The 19104-nt window shown below is 44.2% G+C and overlaps 1 protein-coding gene across 3 annotated transcripts in view; it reads left to right on the top strand.

The window, feature by feature from the left end:
• CNN3 (calponin 3) overlaps window positions 1-19104 on the top strand; it is a 41170-nt gene that overhangs the window by 800 nt on the left and 21266 nt on the right. Inside the window, exon 1 of one of the 3 annotated variants that reach the window (XM_006114138.3) lies at window positions 899-919. The exons of 1 other annotated variant lie outside the window; for it this stretch is intronic. The gene's annotated coding sequence lies outside the window, so the exon portion shown is untranslated. Of the gene's footprint in view, window positions 1-898; window positions 920-8427; window positions 8452-19104 lie in introns of those variants that run through there. One more of the 3 variants, XM_006114137.5, reaches the window with a different exon arrangement.

Here is a 19104-nt window from a genome sequence, read left to right as displayed (position 1 = left end):
GCTGTTTTCAAAGCTTCAGAGGGGTAGTGGAGTTAGTCTGTAACTGGAAAAACTTAAAAAAACAACTGAATCGTCTAGCGGCACCTTAAAGACTAACAAAATATGTAGACTATCATGAGCTTGCCTGGGCATGACCCACTTCTTCAGATGAAGTAGGTTGTGCCCAGGTACCATCTACATGTTTTGTTAATCTTTAAGGTGTTGCTAGACCATTGGTTGTTTTTTACTGTTTTCAAAGTTAATGTTCCTTCCTAGAGTTTCCTAGGAACAGCAGACTTATGTATTATGTGTCTGTATTAGTGAGCTATGTGCCAGTGCCTTCCACAACATTTTCATCTCCCCCCTCCCCAACATTGGGACTCATTCCTTCTGTTTACACCATTGCTAATGCCCCTACAACTATTCTTATCCCTTCATTTACATCGCTTTCCACTCTCCCTTCCCTTTCTCTCTAGTCTGCAACAGCAACTTGGGAGGGGGATGACATTCCTGACTAACCTTTGCAGCTAGGGTTTTAACACACTTTGCATTCGATCACGTGTAATAGACATGTGCAAAGTGGTGGAGGTGTTGGGTGGTATTTGTCTCCTTGATTTTAACTGGTGAACCCTTTGGTCTGGGAAACAGATGAGAAATGCTTCCAGTCTAAAGCTCCAACACATTCCAATCCTATTACATCATGGGGTACTGGGAGAGACCAGCCAATCCGCGTGGGCGCTGTGCACAGAATGCTCATTGTCTCCCTTTGCTGCTCCAGCCAAAAGGGGGCGGGGAGAAGAGATGCACAAAGGAGGTCTAGAAAGGGTGAGGCGGCAGCAGCTACTGCTGTTGGGGGTTTTAGTTTCCATTGGTCTCTTGGGGAAATAAAACATTTCAGGATTGCCACCATCACATTCATCTCATTGCCTAATGCAAGAAGGTATGCTCCAGTGACAATTAAGCCACAATAAAATATGTTCTTGCAGTCATATAGTTGTGGCAGAGATACATGATACAGACAATATTCAGTAGTTGCTGCTTGTGATTATTTTTATGTTTGCAAAATGTATGTGACAATATCTCACACATAAACTGCCTGTCTTTTGATACTAAAACAACTTCTAAAGAAGCATGGCTACTTTTCAACTGTCTAAGGATGTATAGTATAGTTTTGAAGGTTTTTTTCCTGTAGTGTTTGATTTCACTGTTCTCTCATTTCCATTTTTCTGCTCTGTGAAAGATGCTTTTATTAGTATCCCATTAACACAGGCATAAAGTACCAATCCTGCATCAGATCAAATAAATCATAATATGCTTTTTATACTGATTTTTAGTGTAGTGGAGTCATTGGGTGCATGTTTATTTTAAATTTAAGTCTAGAACAGTATATGTAGAGGATTTTGTAAAACATCCAATTTTTTCCTTGAATTTTTTTGCCTTTATAATTAACTACAAACCTTGGAGAGTCTGGCTCAGCAGATGGCTGTTTCAAAATTTTGTTTAGATTTCTAGAGTTGTTTGTAAAGTTACGATAAAATGTTTATATATTTGAGCATATTAATTAGAAGTAATGTCTTTCTATCTGGGTAAGGTTTTTGGCTGTTCAAAGGAAAAATAATTTTACAAGTTGAAACAGAGGTCTTTATAATTGGTAGTTCCAGCAGCATTCTAAGGTCTTGTCTACAGAAGAGCATTGCATTGAGTTAGTTAAATCCATGCAACTCCTTTGTGTGGATGCTGTTTGTTTCAATTTAAGAGTACCTTCTATTAATTTATCCTAAGTCAATTGCTTACTGACCTAAGTTAAACTGATAGAAACCAAATGAGTGCACATATAAGGGAGTTAAGTCACTTTGTACCAACTTAAATCTGTTTACAATTTTCTTTTGTAGGCAAGGTCTCAGAACAAATATTGATTCCATATTTTGTCTTTCCTTCAAAAGACTGGACACAGTATTTCTGTGGTATCAGTAATAAAATGAAGCCAAATAAACAAAGTGGGTGCCAAATAAAACTAGACTCAGTCGAGATACAGATTTTGCCCGACATTCTACTTCCCGCTCAGTGTAATATTACAGATGAAATGGCTTGTGGTTGGCAGAAGTCTATGCTTCCGCCTTGTGGAAAACATAAGGTGCCAGACAGCGTAGGGGGAAAGGGAGGAAATATTTTCTTGCTGGACCAGAATCATGTATCCATTTCTTTCCAATCTCTACCCCAACAAATAAATCAAGCATCTTCTCCATCCTTGTAGACCAAAAGGCATGAAACTTCTGGGTTGATGGGGCATTTACTAATCTAAGTTTTTATTGTATGTTGACAGGCTTCAGCAAATCTGTTCTCCAAATGCTTTATTTTTCACCCCTTTCTGCTGGGGGTAATGGATTTTTTTAAATATAATTTTAGATTGTGTAAATTTTCCCACAACTGGGAAAGGAAGAGTAGGTGCAAAGGAAGAATGTTGAACTTCGTTTGGGGGAGGAGGGAAGGGGTGGAGAGAAGTGTGAGTCTGAAAATTTGGCATGATATTGTGTTTCCTGCATCTCTCTTCCACTTTCCATAGTGTGCCTGGCAAAACCCATCAGCTTCAGCAGGAAATTGACACCAGAATAGTCTTTCTGATCCATTTGAAAGTCACTAAGTTTCAGTTATCCTCTGTGCAGTTGTGACCTTGAAAGAACAAGCACAAGTGCAAGGATAAAGGGCAGGGGTTTGCGTGAATTGTTTTAAGTTTAGGCTGAAGATTGGTGGTTAAAAGAACATTGGAAATAAAGCATCTTCCCCATTTTGTAAGTGTGCAGGAATGGAACATTACCTCTGCCTCTCTTCCCAAGCAGGAAAACTTAAATTCCTTCAAGTGAAAATTTGGGCTGAATGATGCCAACAAGTTTGACTTTTTCTCCTGCAACAGTTGACAGAATTTTTTAGATTGTTACAGGGCAAACCCAAAATCCTAAACTCAGTTCTTTGCCCACAAGTGACCTTTTTTGAATATTTAAATTTACCATTTTTATTTCCAATACTAACTTCAGGGTTTTTTTAAAGCTTTAGGGCTGGTGATTTGGGAGAAGGTTAGAGTCTTGGGTGCCTCCAACGGAACTAGTTGGCCTTATTTCCTCTCCCCACCCTCACCTAAACTCCAATATTCTTGTCTGACCTATTTTTAAAATAAACTTTGCATTTCTGTGTATCTTTTCCTTCTTCATACTTTATATAATTTTGCTTCCATGCTGTTTCAATTGCCTTGCCTAATTTTTCTAGACCTCGTTACATTCTTATAGTAACAGAGGATTGCACATTTACTGTTGCACACTGATCTAAAAATGTAGGCTTTCTGCAGTCTTTTTTTTCTTCCTCATGTGAGGTAAATGTGTACATGTGTGAAAGAATTTAAATATTTAAACTCCAGACTTTGGTAGTATGGGACTTCAGTGGAAATAATTCTGTTGTTGTAAAGTATTTTTGTGATTTGTTAGGTGACTTGTTAATATATACAAATATTAGATTTAGACAAATGTCTCTGTTGTTCCTTATTAGCAGTTACTCCTAAGCATTCTCTGCATTAACTGATACATAGGAATTATGGAATATTGACCAAAGCATTTTTATTTTCTTTAGTGGGAACTTACAATATACAGTATTCGAGTGCAGTAGACCCAGCACTGGAAGAAGTGACACACAAGTATCATTCTTTCAAAAATACACTTACACAACAAGAAACAAGTTACAAAATGTAGATATGATGCTAAGTTCCTTGTAAGCTGCACATCCAGGCAGTTGCCTACTTAGCACTATGCAGCTGCTCAAGGAATCTGCCCAAGGCTACCTACCAGCTGGAGGAAGGTACCCCTTTCTCTACCTACCTCTGCCTGGGGCCTGCCATGGCCTGGGGAAGGACAACCTAAGCTTGGCACCTCTCCCCTGGTCCAAAGGTAGCTGCAGTGGCTGGACCCACCCATCCACCATGGCTGGAGCCCCAATCCAGCTGAGCCCCAATCCAGTCCCAGCTGGACCCTGCTGCATCCAGGGGAAGGGGCCTAACATCCAACGGCAGCCCCCTGATCTGCCACGGAAAGACACCTTTCTGCCCTTCCCTCTCCCCAACCTATTTTCTGCTGAAAGGAGAGAGGGTAGAGGGAGTCCTCTCTCCTTGCAGTAACCGTGGAACACGCTTCTTCACCCAAACCCCTCAACATGGCTTCATCCCAGAGCCTGCAGCCCGGAATCCTCACACTTGTGCATCCCAGCCCTCTGCCCCAGGCCTGATTTCCCCCTCCCACACTCAGAACCTTTGCCACACCACGTGAATTTTGTTATGAAAATGTCAGCAGTTACACATTTACACGGGGGGTGGGGGTGGGAGGAACAGGAGCCACCTGGCCTTTGTATCAGAAGCAGCAGTGCGGGTATGCACAGGGAGCTGACTTAAAAGCTGGCTTCCCAAGCATACAAGCTCCTGCTACACCCTGCTGCCTCTGATATGGGTGGAGGAGGCTGCACATAATGTGAAGATTAACTGTTTACACTAACACACCTCTGGTACCAACAGATATATCACATGGCCTCCATACTGGTGCATGAAACACAAATCTGCTCAGAAGGGGGAAAAATAGAGGGAATACTGATACGCTGGTTAAGTCCATAGTTATGTTTGCATTCTATTAATGCATTTAGTTGACACTAAAGTACTAAAAGTGTGTGCACTAATTAGTAGAGATGTTAAAATGCAGTGAAGTAAATGTATAACCCCTGAAAATTTCAGTGGTACGTGCAGGGGACAAGTGGCTCCCCGGAACCAGTATGTGTAGGGAGCCTGCTTTTAGGCCAGTCCCCTGAATGCTCTGGCCTTTGCTGCTGCCTCCCCTCTCCCAAGAGTGTAGGATAGGAGAGACAGCTTCCCAGGAGGGGCTTTTAAGTCAGCTCCCCACACATCCCAGGAGGCCTGTGTAACCAAGAAGGTGGCTAACCGTGTACAAGGTTACACTTTCACATATCTACTAATTATTAGGGATGTTAGCATATAGTCGTTGGTTTGAACGATTAACAGATAAACCTGGGCTTATGGGTTAATCCTAATGACTACACACAGCCCCCACCGCCTCTGTATCAGAGACAGAAAAGGGGGAGAGATGGGAGCCTGTGGGGAGCCAGCTTTTAGACTGTCTTCTCATGCATGCCGGATCTCATGGAGCTACTTCCCTCTGCCCCCTCCTTCCCCCTTCTTCCCCCCGTTGCCTCCCAAAGAGGCAGCAACACAGGGAGGCGAGTGGAAGTTTGTGCTCAGGGGACTCCCCAGCTGATCCCCGGCTCCACTTGTTGCTGTCCCTATGAAATGCCGCTGTGGCGTTTCAAAGCAGCAGTACCGCACAAAGCCTGGAGTCTGTCCCCGTCTGATCTTGGGCTCCAAGCGGTGCTGATGCTTAGAAGTACCCCCTTCTTCTCCCCCCTTCTGCTATATCTGACAGAGGCTGCAAGGTGGGGGGGGGGGGGGGAATCGACTAGTCCTTAACATACGTAGTCTGTATGTCTGGCCCTCCTTCCTCTCAGTGGGTCAGAAGACTGTTGTAATAAAGACTGTCTCCTGGGATAGGGCTGTTTTGCTAACTGCACTTATGTACCTAGAATTTGCAGGATGCCAATTGAACCATAGCAGCGCTTTCATTGGCTGCAGAAGGAGCACATGGCTCAGAGAGTCAATGTGTGCAGTCAGCATGCATCTCACTTCACCTGCTTTTGTTCTATGTCTGTGTAACTTGAGTATTATTGGTAGGAAAAAAACTTTGGGTGGAAACTAGTGGAATCTAGCAACCCTGCATGTGGGCAACAAAATGTCTCACGGGTACCACACAGAACCCTGATGGGCTACATATGGTCCATGGGCTGCACTTTGCTCACCACTGATTTGTTAGTATTGCACCATATATTAATGATTAGAATTATCAGACATCTCCTGAAATTACTGAGCCTGTCTGTTTGTGGCCTGTGGTGTGGTGTGGTTTGGTGTGGGGCTCAACATGCGGCCCACAGGTGGGAACCAAAACAAAAAAGTAGTCAATATAATGGTCTTCTATTGATATGCATTTTAGTAGTTAAATTCCTGGACTATCATGGCTTATTAAAAGTGTTGTCATGTGGGTGGAAATCGGGTAAACGTTGCATTTTATTAGTAACAGCAGAACTGACTTAAATGGGGCCTGTGTTGTGTAGTCTTCCCTTAATCTTTGTATTCATGCAGTCAATGTGAAAGAAGCTATTTGCATATATATTTGCATGTATATACAACCACACTTAAGTTGTGGTCCTTGGCATGTGCTATGAATGCCATTGTGGCCCCCAGGACTTCCAAAGTTGAGTAGCCCTGCACTGGAGTAAACTAGTAAACATTCTGACTGTCAGAGCTCTTAGGCTAGGTCTACACTCGCGGCTTCTTGCATCAGAAGTATGCAAATGAGGCTGTGTGGAATATCACTAAGCCTCATTTGCATACCTAATGAGCCACCATTTTCTTGAGCCCCTTCGTGCACAAGAAAACCCTCTTGTTCCTGAAAATAATTGGCATTGCGCAAGAGGGGTTTTCTTGTGCACGAAGGGGCAGTGTAGACAGCTCCTTCTGGTGCAAGAACTTCTTCTGCAAAAATGGCGGCTCCTTAGGGATGCAAATGAGGCGTGGTGATATTCCACACTTAGCCTCATTTGCATACTTCTGACGCAAGAAGCCGCGAGTGTAGACATAGCCTGAGGGTTGCCAATGTATGACAGATAGGCAAACAGAATTAAGTTTCTAAGCGGTGTCACTGTGTCTAGACTACATCTCTTTGTCGACAAAGAGATGTAGATTAGGCACATCGAAATTGCTAATGAAGTTGGGATTTTAGATATCCCTCGCTTCATTAGCATAAACATTTTTCCGCTTTTTTTTTGACACGGAGCTTTTTTGAAAAAAAAATGGCAATCCTGATGGAGATCTGTCAAAATAAACCCTTTTTCGACATCCTGTAAACCTCTTTTTTTTTTTTTTAAAGGAATACGGCATCTGTCGAAAAAGGGTTTATTTTTCGACAGATCCCTGTCTAGACTGCATTTTTTTTTTCAGAAAAAGTGGTGGCCATGTTTATGCTAATGAAGCATGGGATATTTAAATCCCTGCTTCATTAGCAATTTCAACGTGCCTAATCTACATCTCTCTGTCGACAGAGAGGTGTAGTCTACATGTACCCTGTGATTTTTTTTTCCCAGAAAGCTTCAGCCAGTTACCAAACCACTGTGGTTTATTTAATGTCAGGTTTCTTTAAAAATAGCCTCTTGAAATACTGACCATTTTGAAAGTGCCAGAACACCAATAGGCTCTTATTTGAGATACTGAACTTCTCACTCCTTTTAGATGACTAATATGTACCTAAGTTCTAACACTTATTATTTTTCCAATAAGAGAAATTTAATATTTATTGCAATAACACTTCAATTGATTAGTCTACCACAATGTTTACTGAAACTTCAGAGGGATTGCCAAGTTAGTCTGTAACTGGAAAAACGTAAACAACGAATAGTCTAGCAGAACCTTAAAGACTAACAAAACATGTAGAGATGGTATTATGAGCTTTCATGGGTACAACCCACTTTCTCAGTCCTCTGGTGCTATTGGGTGTTTTTTAAGTTTTTACTGAAACTGTAAGAAATGAAACAAAGCTTACTGAAGTCAACATCCAAGGTTTAATAACATGTACAAAAAAGATTAACTGTATTACTTAAGCTTATTGTATGCATCATAAAAGATAGTTTGAATTGAGTGTGAGACCATTTGCTTGTGACCTGATTGAACCAAGCTGAGGTATTGGGTTTGGGTGTCTCTGAATTAAGTCATTTCAGTTGCATTTTAGTAATAGTTGCGTGTTAAAGTGTACATCTGAAGTTGTTTTGAATGCAGTTTCAAATGTGACTTAATTTTAGAGAGAATGTTGCTACATTCTTGATGCCAGATCAGTACCATAAGGGGATGACTGATTCATTGTTTCCTGCTGATGAAGTTTCAGTAAACTTTATTTTCTTTCAACCTTGTCTTTTGAATTAAGATGCTCACAGATATCTTAATTTTTTTGTAGTAACCTGCCTTTGAATATAAAGAATAGATAGCTTTTCTGTACTCAGAACTGTTGGCCTCTGTAGCTACATAATGCCATATATAGAGTGTATCTAACACATCCTTTTAAGGAAATTTTTTGAGAGATTCCTATCCCCTATGGAACTGTACAGGAAAGGCCTCCAATAAAACAGGCTGGAGGCCAGGACACGTAGGGCAATTTGAAACAGATTTTTTCTAAGTGAGATCATGTGAAAAATGACTTTCTTCCCTTTAAGACTTTTTTTTGCTAAAAAAAAAATACTTTACAAGCAGTTCATTCTAAACACTACACACTGTTCTGCCTCAACCTATCCCGCTTTTGTAACTGTCTGAGAATATAAATTCTTATTTGGGTAAGTTGATTTTTTTTTTTAACAGCATGTTCTAAATTTGTTAGGTGACGGTATGTCCACTGGCCAATTCATCTTATAAAATTACTCTAACAAAATAAAAAATTTGAAATACTGTAAATATTTAAAACTGTACTCTAGTTTGTTGTGCTTTCTGAAATCAATGCAGAGGGTTCCGGTATAGTACAGACTAAATACCAATAAACTTTGGTTGTTTCTACAAAAGCTCATTTTATCTTTGAGACATGCCTGTGGATTTAACATTTCATAATAGATACTAAAATATAAAGGTTTTGTCATGCTGAAGAACTTGGCATTAGAGTCTCCAAAAGAGCAGTATGTTGAAGAATCAAATTAAACTGCAAGTAAACTTAATAAAAACAACAACAAATAATTTGATAGCACTTTAAAGACTAACAAAACATGTAGATGGTATCATGAGTTTTCATGGGCACAACCCACTTCTTCAGATGACATTGTAATTCCACACACAAGATGTAAGCTAAGCATACCCCTTACTAACTGGCTTTTTTCTGTTGTGGAGACTTTTGTTTAAAGAACTTTCTTGAACCAACAATGGTTTTATCTAATTATAATTAGACTGTTTTCAAGAAAGTAGATAGAATATCTTAATGCTGTTGAATATCTTAATCCATGATACTAAAAACTTGAATACTGTTTGCAGTTCTAGTTACCCCAGCTCAATAAGATATTAGAATTTGAAAAGATACACAGAAGGGCAACAAAAATGACTAAGGGTTTGGTACAGTTTCTGTATGAGGAGAGTTTAAAAAGACGGGGATTTTTCAACTTCCAAAAGATGATTAACAAGGGATATGATAGAAATCTATATAAAATCATGAATTATGTGGAGAAAGCAAATAAAGAAGTGAGGTGAAGGAATAAACATCAAGAACCAGGAGTCGTGCAAGTTTAAAAAAAGAAAAGAAAAAGGAAATACTACTTCACACAATACACTGTACAACATGCGGCCCGAAGGGGTTCACTGTGCAGCCCGCGATGACTTTAGGAAATAATATTTCCTCCCGCCTCTCTTCCGCTCTCCTCTACTCCCCTTTTGAATGCGGCGCACTCTTATGCCGGCGCCTCTCCCCCGATGTCAGGGACGCACTTGCTCTGGCCCCGCCCTCTGCCCACGTGCGGCCCCGCCCCTGCTTCCAGCTCCCGTCCCAGGGCTTAGTCCTGCTGCACGCCGCTCAGCTGAGTGGCCGCTTGCACAGCACAGACTGCTGTCAGAACACCGCGCTCCCCATGCAGCACAGGGGTCAGTGCTATAGGAGTGCAGGGTGGGTCGCCCTGTCACAGCTCGCCAGCTGGTAAAATCTACGTCCCATCGATATTATAACTTGTATTAGAAGGAACAAATTTTGCTCCGTGAGATATTTCTTCTCTTTGTGTGTGACTGAGAGTCTTTCCCTTGCGTGTGAATTTATTCAACAAAATCTTGAGCTTTCAACAAAATCTGTGGTTGTGTGCTGATGCCGGGTGGTGCGGGGGTTTTTTTGTATGCCCAACATGGATGGTGGTGGTGTGGGGTTTTTGTGTGTGTGTGTGTGTGTGGTGGTTTTTTTTTTTTTTTAATTTTTTTTATTCTCAACAAAAACTTTTAGCCCGCGTGTTTGGTATTTTTTGGGAGAGCATCTGGCAGCCTTACTTGTAGCCCGCAGCTGTTTTCTTTGGAGTAATATGGCCCTCGCTGCTTTCTGAGTTGTGCAGGCCTGACACAATGGAACTAGTTGCCACAGGATATGGTTCAAAATAGGGAAATTACTGTGTATCTGTGAACACTGCTAACTGATAAGCCTGAGTTTATCAGTTAACCATCATGGTTACATTTGCTCCTCCCCTCCCCCTGCTATGGATGTAAAAGAGTAGTCAAATAGTCAACTACCCAATAAGCCTATGCTTATTGGGTAGTTGAGTTGACTACTTGCATTTGTCATCTACCTCTCCCCACCCCCGCCTCTATATCAGAGGCAGTAAGGGGGCAGAGCAGGAACTGGTGCTGGGGGAGCTGGCTTAGAAACTGGTTCCCCCTGCACTTTCTCCATAGTGTGGGGAGGCAGAAGTGTAGCGGGAACTGAAGCGGGATCCCAACTGCTGTGCCTCTGCCTTGGAAATGTAGCAAGAGCCACCTGGTGGCTCTTGCTACATTTCAAAGGCAGAGGTGCAGCGGGGATAGAGAGCACCCCTTTTATTGACTAATTGAGTAGTGGATGAAAATTCCATTAACTACTTGATTAGCTGATTAACCAAAATTAACATCTCTACTCCTCACTGCCTCTAATTCTCAGGCAGCAGGGGGAAAAGGCCCATGCCAGCTCCTGTGCACCTTCCTGGCATGCCCCCGCCCCACATTGCTGCCTCTGAGAGAGGGGCAACAGAGGGGTGGGGGCAGCTTTCTGTAAGGACTCTTGCTTGTTCTCTTCTCTCTCCTCCCCTCCCCCCCCCAAACTTTGAATCGCTAAGAAAAATTCAGCAGCTACATGTTTACACAAATGTATCTTAATATCCCTAGTTCAAATAAGTTCCTGGAGGATAGTAATTGATAGAGCTAGTAGCCAAGATGGACAGGGATGCAATCTGCTGCAATTGTCAATCAAAATACTCAAGAGCTGGAAGTGAATGAAGGGATGGATCACAAGATTCTCTGCTATTGCCCTGCACACAGACTATCCTAGGGCTTGGTACATCCTTGGCTTCAATTCTGCAAACCTATGTGTGGCTATGACTTCCACATGGCATTCAATAAAATTGCCAATAAACAGCAAATGTTACCAATAATTAGACCAATTAACCTTCTAGTCAGTTGGATCATTCCAGGCAAAATGTTTCTATTGAAGGAAAGTTAATAGGTTGCTGTTAAGTGGAATCTGTTGTGTAAGTAAAGACAGGGGATTGCCAGGGATATTAAATATCGGTTAATTGAATAGTTGAGTAACTTCATGAATTCTTATCAGTTAGTCAACTATTCTGTAGTCCTCCAGGGTGGGGCTGGCAGCCAGGATGCTCTATCCTCACTCCTGAGGAGCCCTCTGCCACTCCATGCTGCTGCCTCTGTATCAGGGGCAGCAGCATGGGGTGCCAGGTGGGAACTGGTCCTCAAGGGGATTCTGTTTAAAAACCAGCTCCCCTCGTGGACAGGCTGCCTGTCATCCTGTGCTGTTTCTGATAGAGGCAGCAGTGCAGGGTGGCAGCAGCTCCTGGATCTGGTGCGAGCTGGAACTGAGCTGGGTTGCTTATCCACCCAGCTCCTAATACACTTTAAATGCAGAGCTGCAGCAGGGGGTAGGTCCCAGACCCGTCACAAGCTAGGACTGGGCTGGGCTGATGGCCAGCCTGCTTAAAAAAAAAAAAAATTCTGGCTGGGGGAGGGGAGGGAAATACATGTAGTCTATAGAATTAACGTATAACCTTTTGCTCATCGGTTAATCGATTACTCGACTATGCTATTATATCCCTAGGTATCCCCAAAGGAAAATAGTTTAAAATACAAGTAACAAATCTTACCTCAGCTGTATATCTTAAATTGTGGAGGGGGCCGGGCTGAAGGTGGAGCTGGGGCCTGCCTCCTCCAGCCCCAGCTGCACCGACCACCCATTCATTTACCTGTTTTTAATTGTCTTGGGTATAAGGCATGCAGTCAGAGAAATGTATAATAAACTCAAAATAGCCAGAAAAGGAAGAGACTGATTGAGAGTCATGAGAAGCTGTGACTCTGGCTGCTATGTTTTTTGTCAGTACAGTATTGTAAATAGGCACGTTGTCATCTTTGTTCTGCTGGGCTTTCTTTTCTTAAAGCTTACCTCAAATCACTATTAGCAATGTCATACTCTGGACAGATATGGGTACCATGCGAATACTGACTAGTCAAACAATCGATGCAAAACGCATCGACTAGAGTGTTTCTGCCTTTGAAGTTAGCCCTAGAGCTGTTGCTACACTTTAAAGGTGAATGTGCCATGTGGAGCGGCTGTGGGCTCCCTGCTCACTGCCGCTCCATGCGTCGCTGCTGCTTTGAAACGCTGTGGAGCCTGGCATCAGGCTCCTCCTGGCATTTCAAAGTGGCAGCGTTGCCTAGAGCTCGGGATCACCTGGGGCTCCAGGCAGCGCTGCCGCTTTGAAATGCTGGGAGGGGCCTGACATCGGGCTCTCTCAGAGGTGTTTCTAAGTGGCAGCACTTCCTGGAGCCCAGGATCCGGCCCCAGGCTCCACGCAGCGCTGCCACTTTGAAGTACCGTCTTCTTCCCCCCTCCCTTGCTACCTCTTTCTGATAGAGGCAGCAAAAGGGTGCGGGGGAGCAACTAGTCGACAAACTTGTTGACTCTGATAAGCAAAGCTTATCGGATAGTCGACTAGTCCTTCACATCCCTAGTCTGAGTTCTATCTAGTGGCTTTATTTTCTTTCTTTATTTTTGGTTGGGAAACAAGTTGTATGTGCGCTTTAGAAAATAGTCACCTTTTTTGTAAAATTTCTTCTGGGGCTTATGGAAAATAGCAAGAATTTCAAACTTGATGTATCTTGAAATATTTTAGAAAATATGCTTTGTGGAATGTTTTAATACAATTCCTCTGTAGAAATCCTAAGAACTATTCACAGGATTCAAAAACCACACAAAGACTACCCTTACTCTTTTTACCATTCTTTAAAAATAGTCATATGAATATTGTACTAATGATTTTTGTCACGTTAGCATTATGTCACTTTCTGTTTGATTACTATCATGCTGCTTGCAAAAAAGTTAACTTCTGCAGGGAGCACATTTTATCCATCCATGGGAAAAGTCTACAATGGCTTTAGATATGTACCAGGGGTTAGAGCAGTGGTCTCCAACCTTTTTACACCCAAGATCATGTTTTAAATCTCAGAACAGGCGAAGATCTGAAGCCCCGCCCCTTCTTGAAGCCCTGCCCTTTCTATTCTCCTCCTGTCCATCACTTGCTATCCCCAGCCCTTACTTACACACTCTGATAAACAGTTTATTTTAAAATTATGCGATATATACAATTAAAATCACATGTTTATAGTTATGAAATAAATGGTCTGTTTTTTATTCATGCTATTTAAATCTAAAATGAAGCATTTATAATTATACATTTTGTGGGGACAGAGTTCTGCGGCTGGGGGCAGGGGAGAGGAACAGGGTGCTGGGAGGGCAGAGGGACAGGGTTCTGTATCTGGGGACAGAGTTCGGGGAGTGGGGATGGGAATGGGGACAGAGTTCTGTGGCTGGGGACAGAGTTCAGGGAGTGGGGACAGAGTATTGTGGCTGGGGAGTGGGGACTGGAGTCTGGGGACAGGGGGCGGGGTGCCAGTGGAGGCAGAGAGTTCCCTGCATCTGCCTCCTCCCAGGATTCCCCCTCCCCCCCCGCCCCACGGTGCAGGGAAACCCTGTGCGTGCCTGCCCCAGGGCCGACCCCCTATCCCCTACGGTGCAGGGAAACCCCACGCGTACCTGTTCCGGGCCAACTCACCCTTCCAGCACCGGTGCAGGGAAGTTGCCAAGCTCTTCCAGGGCCGACGCCCCCTCCCGCAGCACGTCCAGCAGAGCAGCCAATGCACTTCCGGACTCCCTGGAAGTGGCATTAAGCTGTGGGACTTCTGTCCACCCGCGGGAAGCCGGCACTACCTCTCTGGAGGTAGGTAGTGGGGCTTCTTGAGGGGGGGGAGGGCACAGACGCCTCGCAATTGACCTGTTGGTGACCACGGGGTTAGAGACTGAGAACAGTAGCCCTTAGAAGTCTACCTCTGAGCTTGCTGGGGCCCATACTCTGCATTGACACAAGGCAAGGGTCTTTCAAGTGGGAAATCTGGAACAAAGAACTGCTGGAACTTTTAAAAGCTGCACCCTGCTAAACAAAAAGGGAGATTGAGCAGGGGAATTGGGTACGGGTAGTGAGTTTATGAGATTCTCTCAGGCACTGGTAAAATACAAAGAATTCTGAAGTGACAAAATGGAAGGAGAGTTTTGCATACAAGTGTGTGTTGTACTTTGCCTAACTCTTTTGTGTTTTTCCTAGAAGTGTGGAAAAATTGTAAAGCTTATTAAGAGGCTTTTGTAAGAAACGAAACCTTTGTTTTGAGCCATGTCTTCACTTACAGTAGCTTAGCAGTATTGATACAGGTTCATTGCTGCAAGATTGCTTGTGTAGCGTGTTATGCTGACTGGACAGAGCTCTATTGACATAAGAGCAGCCCTATGAACAGCGTAGATAAGTCAGTGGGAGAAATGCTTCCACTGACCTAGTGCTGAGCCGGCCTGCTGAAATTATGTAGCCATATGTTGCTTGGGGGAAGTGAGAGGAGAGAGGGTGGAATGAGAAACATTCCACAGCCCTGGGTAACAAAAGTTTTGCAGTGCTAGTGTAAGACATTGTTAGAACAGGGCTACTCAACTTTGGAAGCCCCAGGGGGCCACAATGATATTCTCAGCACATGGCAAGGTATACAACTTAAGTGTGGTTACATATACAGGCAGTTACATACAAGATAGGGACTAGAGGTTTGTTAAGTGGAATTTGTATGTAAGTCGGAACTGGCTCCAGATTCAGCCGCTGCTGAAACTGATCAGCGGCTGACTACAGGAAGCCTTAGGCGGAGTTACTCTGCCCCGGGCTTCCTGGAATCAGCCGCTGATCAGTTTCAACAGCGGCTGAATCTGGACTCCTGGGACAGAACAGCTGGGGCACTGCCGGGTAGGTCCCCGCAGCACCAACCCGGCAGCACCCCAGCTGCTCTACCCCAGGCGTCCCGCAACAAAAGCCTGGTCTGCTGGGGGGTGGGGGCGCGCACTAGCTGCGCCCCCTCCCCCCCCAGCACAGCAGGGAGACCCGAGCAAAGCCGCACAGGCGGCGGGACCCCGCTGCCCGTGCGGCTTTGCTCCTTTGCCCGGAGCAAAGCCGCACAGGCACAGGCTCCTGTGCACAGCAGGAAGACAGGAGCAAAGCTGCAGAGGCGGGGGACCCCGCTGCCTGTGCGGCTTTGCTCCGAGGCAAAGGAGCAAAGCCGCACGGGCAGCGGGGTCCCGCCAACTGTGCGGCTTTGCTCGGGTCTCCCTGCTGTGCTGGGGAGTCCCCCCCAGCACACCAGGGAGACCTGGAGCAGCTTTTCTGGCCCTGGAGGATGCGGTGGCGGGACCGCTGCGCTCTGGGCCGTCCCGCTGCCCGCGAGCTCCGGGGCGAGAAAAGCCCCGTTCGTAAGTGCGGATCCGACATAAGTCGGATCCGTGTTAAGTCGGGGACTGCCTGTATATGCAAATAGCTTCTTTCATACTGATGGGCATGAATACAAAGATTAAGGCAAGACTAAACAACACGCAGGCCCCATTTAAATCAGTTCTGCTGATATTAATAAAATGCAATTTTTATCCGATTTCCATCCATATAAAAGCACTTTTAATGAGCAATGACAGTCCAGGAATTTAACTACTAAAACGCATATCAACAAAAGACCATTATATTGACTTGCTGTTGTGGAATGTGTTCCCAGTGGAGGCCATGTTCAAAGGATCCCACTTGTGGGCCATATTTGAGCCCCACATAAACCTAAACTGCACCACGGGCCACATGTTGAGAAGCCCTGAATGAAAGCAGTCTGTTCAGGAAGATCGGTATCAAGCATGAATTATGAAAGCCTAAAGAAAGAACCATTTGAGTTTGTGCAGAGAGATGTTTGCCAACAGCTGATCAAGTAAAAGTCACTCCATGAGTCCATGTTGTGCTCAGATGTGAGGGAGAATCGAGATTCTACCCTAAACTGGGACACAGAGGAATGTGCCACTTCTACAGAGCATGAGGTGATCAAGGAGATGTTCCACAGACCAGTGCACTCAGCATCAAGGATAAGAAATCAGAATGCCACCAAGAGTGGAAAATGCTGCAACTGGAAGAAAGGAAGCTTGATCATGGAGGAAAAATGGTTAAAGCTAGCTAGTTGATTGAGAAAAGGAATGACAATATGGATAGAAAGAGAGGGAGATGCCAACAACAAACATGAATTGGAAGGAATGATCCAGCAGCACCCTGATCTGGGATGTGGGGACAGTGCCTGTATATCTGGTTCTTTGTGTGGCATAGATTCTTAATTGTTACATTTTTAAAGGGTCACAATAAGATATTATGAATGATTTTGAGATAAGCTGTGAACTAAATTGGGTAGAGGACAGAGTTGAGTATCTGTTTCCCTTACTGAGGGAAGGCCCTTGGGGAAGCAGGACTAAGGGAGAGGGGATTTGGGTGGCCACGCAGAGTGAAGGCTCGTTCCACACCCTGAATACATTTTCTTGTGTTCCTGTGCAGGATGATGGAAGTTCTGAGTCGTGCAAATAACTTCTGCTGTAAAAGTTTAAATTGACACCTGAAGCATATCGGAAGAGATTTGGGGGAGTTCAGAAAGATGGGGTTTGCTACAGTTAATAAATCAAAGTTTTCATGAGGCAATAGATGGGGAGCTATATTGGAGGCAGCAGGGGAGGAGGAGTGTAGGTGGGAGCTGGTGCTCACAGGGAGCTGACTTTGTAAGCAGTTTCCCCACACATTCCCCCCCCCCCCCACCAACACACACACACACCCTGCACTGTTGGCCAGTTCTCTGCATGTACCAGGCTTCCTTCCCCAATCCTCCACCGCTGTGCTGCTGCCTCTGATACAAAGGCAGCGGTGGTGGTGGGAAGTGTAACTATGCACGTTAACAGATGAGCTCATGTTCACTTCCCTAGTTTTAATCAGAATTCAAAGGGTGGGGGGGGGGGGAGGATATTTACAAAAATATGGTCTCAGCAGCTTAATTGATATAAAAGCCCTAGTCTACAAATCCATCTGTGTACAAGCAGTTCCTCCAAAATTCCTAAAGTATAGTAACGTAGCACAGCAGCTCTTCAATCCTATCCAGAAGTTACTACTCCCAGGTCACCCAGCTAAGAGTCACTAAACACTTTTGCTCCCTTTCAAGGGCCCTACTCACTAGCTCATCTGAGGGGTCTGAGATCTGCATTTTTTTGAGTTTCAGTCCAGGATCTACCTCAAACCCAAATATCCCTGCCCTGCCCCTTTGCCAAGGCCCTGCCCCTGCCTCACCCCTTCGCTGAGGCTCCAGCCTCCTCACTTTGTGTACAGGGGAGTGGGATGGAGTGGCATCAGCACCTCCCTGCCTCTGTCTCCCCCACTCTGCGCAACAAGCAGGAGGCTCCCTGGGGCAGCTCTGAGATTCTGGGCAAGAGCGGCAGGGTGGGGCAGCTGATAGCCTCCCAGTCAAACTAGTTAGGATCACCTGTCAGAGGCTCCAAGATCTTCCAGTAGATCCTGATCTACTGGTTAGTAACCACTGTCTTAAGCCCAGTTGGAGGACAGCTGATGAATCACAGGTGCACTTGACCTGTCTCTCATGTAAAGGGCTCAGTCTTGCTTAATGGCATTATGAATAAAGGACATGACATCTTCCTTTCTTTTTCTCTCTGCTCTCTCTGTTTTGAAATTCCCTTGTAAGGTAGGGGAAGAGTGTGCTACTCTTGCTCATAGAATCATTCAGTTGCTTAAGTAGGTGTTCTTTATTTTGCTTTGATGCTCCTACATTGTGCTGTGTTACATGTGTTGTGATATGTAAGACAGTGGTCACTAACCAGTAGATCAGGATCTACTGGTAGATCTTGGAGCCTCTGACAGGTGATCCAAACTAGTTTGGCTGGGAGGCTATCAAGTGCCAGCACTTCAGCTGCCCCACCCCGCACTGCCCTGCTGCTCTTGCCCAGAGCCTCAGGTGAAGTAGAGGCATAGATGTGGTCTTTTGCTGTTGCTGAAGAGCGAAGGAAGTACAGATTGTTGTTGTTGTTGTTAGCCAGTCCATAGTATGAAACTGAGTACATTTGTAAGCAACTGTTGCTACTTAGTGGGTAGTATCAAAAGAGGGACCAGAAATCCCAGGAGACCAAACAAGAGACTAGAAGAGGAAATTAGTGTTAATTTTAGAGTGAATGTGTATTGGAATTTCTTGCAGTTGTATGAAGTTCACTAGATTTGGTAGCCAAAAGGAAACTATTAAAACAATTACTGACACCTGATCATCTTGCTATAGTCTCAATACTTTTTCTAACCTCAAAGAGCTAAAAATCAAATCCTTTTGGCTAGAGAAAAAGAATCTCAGACAGTGGAAACTTTGAGCAATATAGATAGCATGATTTCTGGTAGTATAATTAAAGACTACACGTCAAGATTTATTTTGTTCTAACTTGAAGTGTTGCACAGGGAAATACTCATTGGTTCCTTGCCTATCCCTCCTGTTTGATCTATAAACTGTCTTTATACTTTAGGATTTTTATGATGACTAAAACAGTTGTTTTAAAAACAGAAAAGCATGTCTCCTAATTAGAGGGCAAAGCAATAGAGATTTAGAGAAGAGCTTGTTGGCATGGCCAACTAGTGTGCTGATTTCTGTGACAGGACAGTATGTCAGTTTGCTCTAGTTAATGTTACATGTTACCAGGTAGCATGAGAAGACATGGTCTGGAATTGTCTCCAGTACAGCAGCAAGCTATTTGTAACAGAAAAAGGGTAGATTCAAGCAGCAGTGTTCAGACTATGGGTCAATACCCTATTGTAAGAAGGTAGCCAGCGTTGGTTTAGACTTGTTAGCATCCAGGG

This window comes from Pelodiscus sinensis, chromosome 9 (assembly GCF_052426305.1).
Source record: "Pelodiscus sinensis isolate ZL-2025 chromosome 9, ASM5242630v1, whole genome shotgun sequence".
In the NCBI taxonomy this organism is placed as follows: Eukaryota; Metazoa; Chordata; order Testudines; family Trionychidae; genus Pelodiscus; species Pelodiscus sinensis.
Note: the sequence above shows the minus strand (reverse complement) of the source record. Positions and strands in the feature narration are given on the sequence as shown.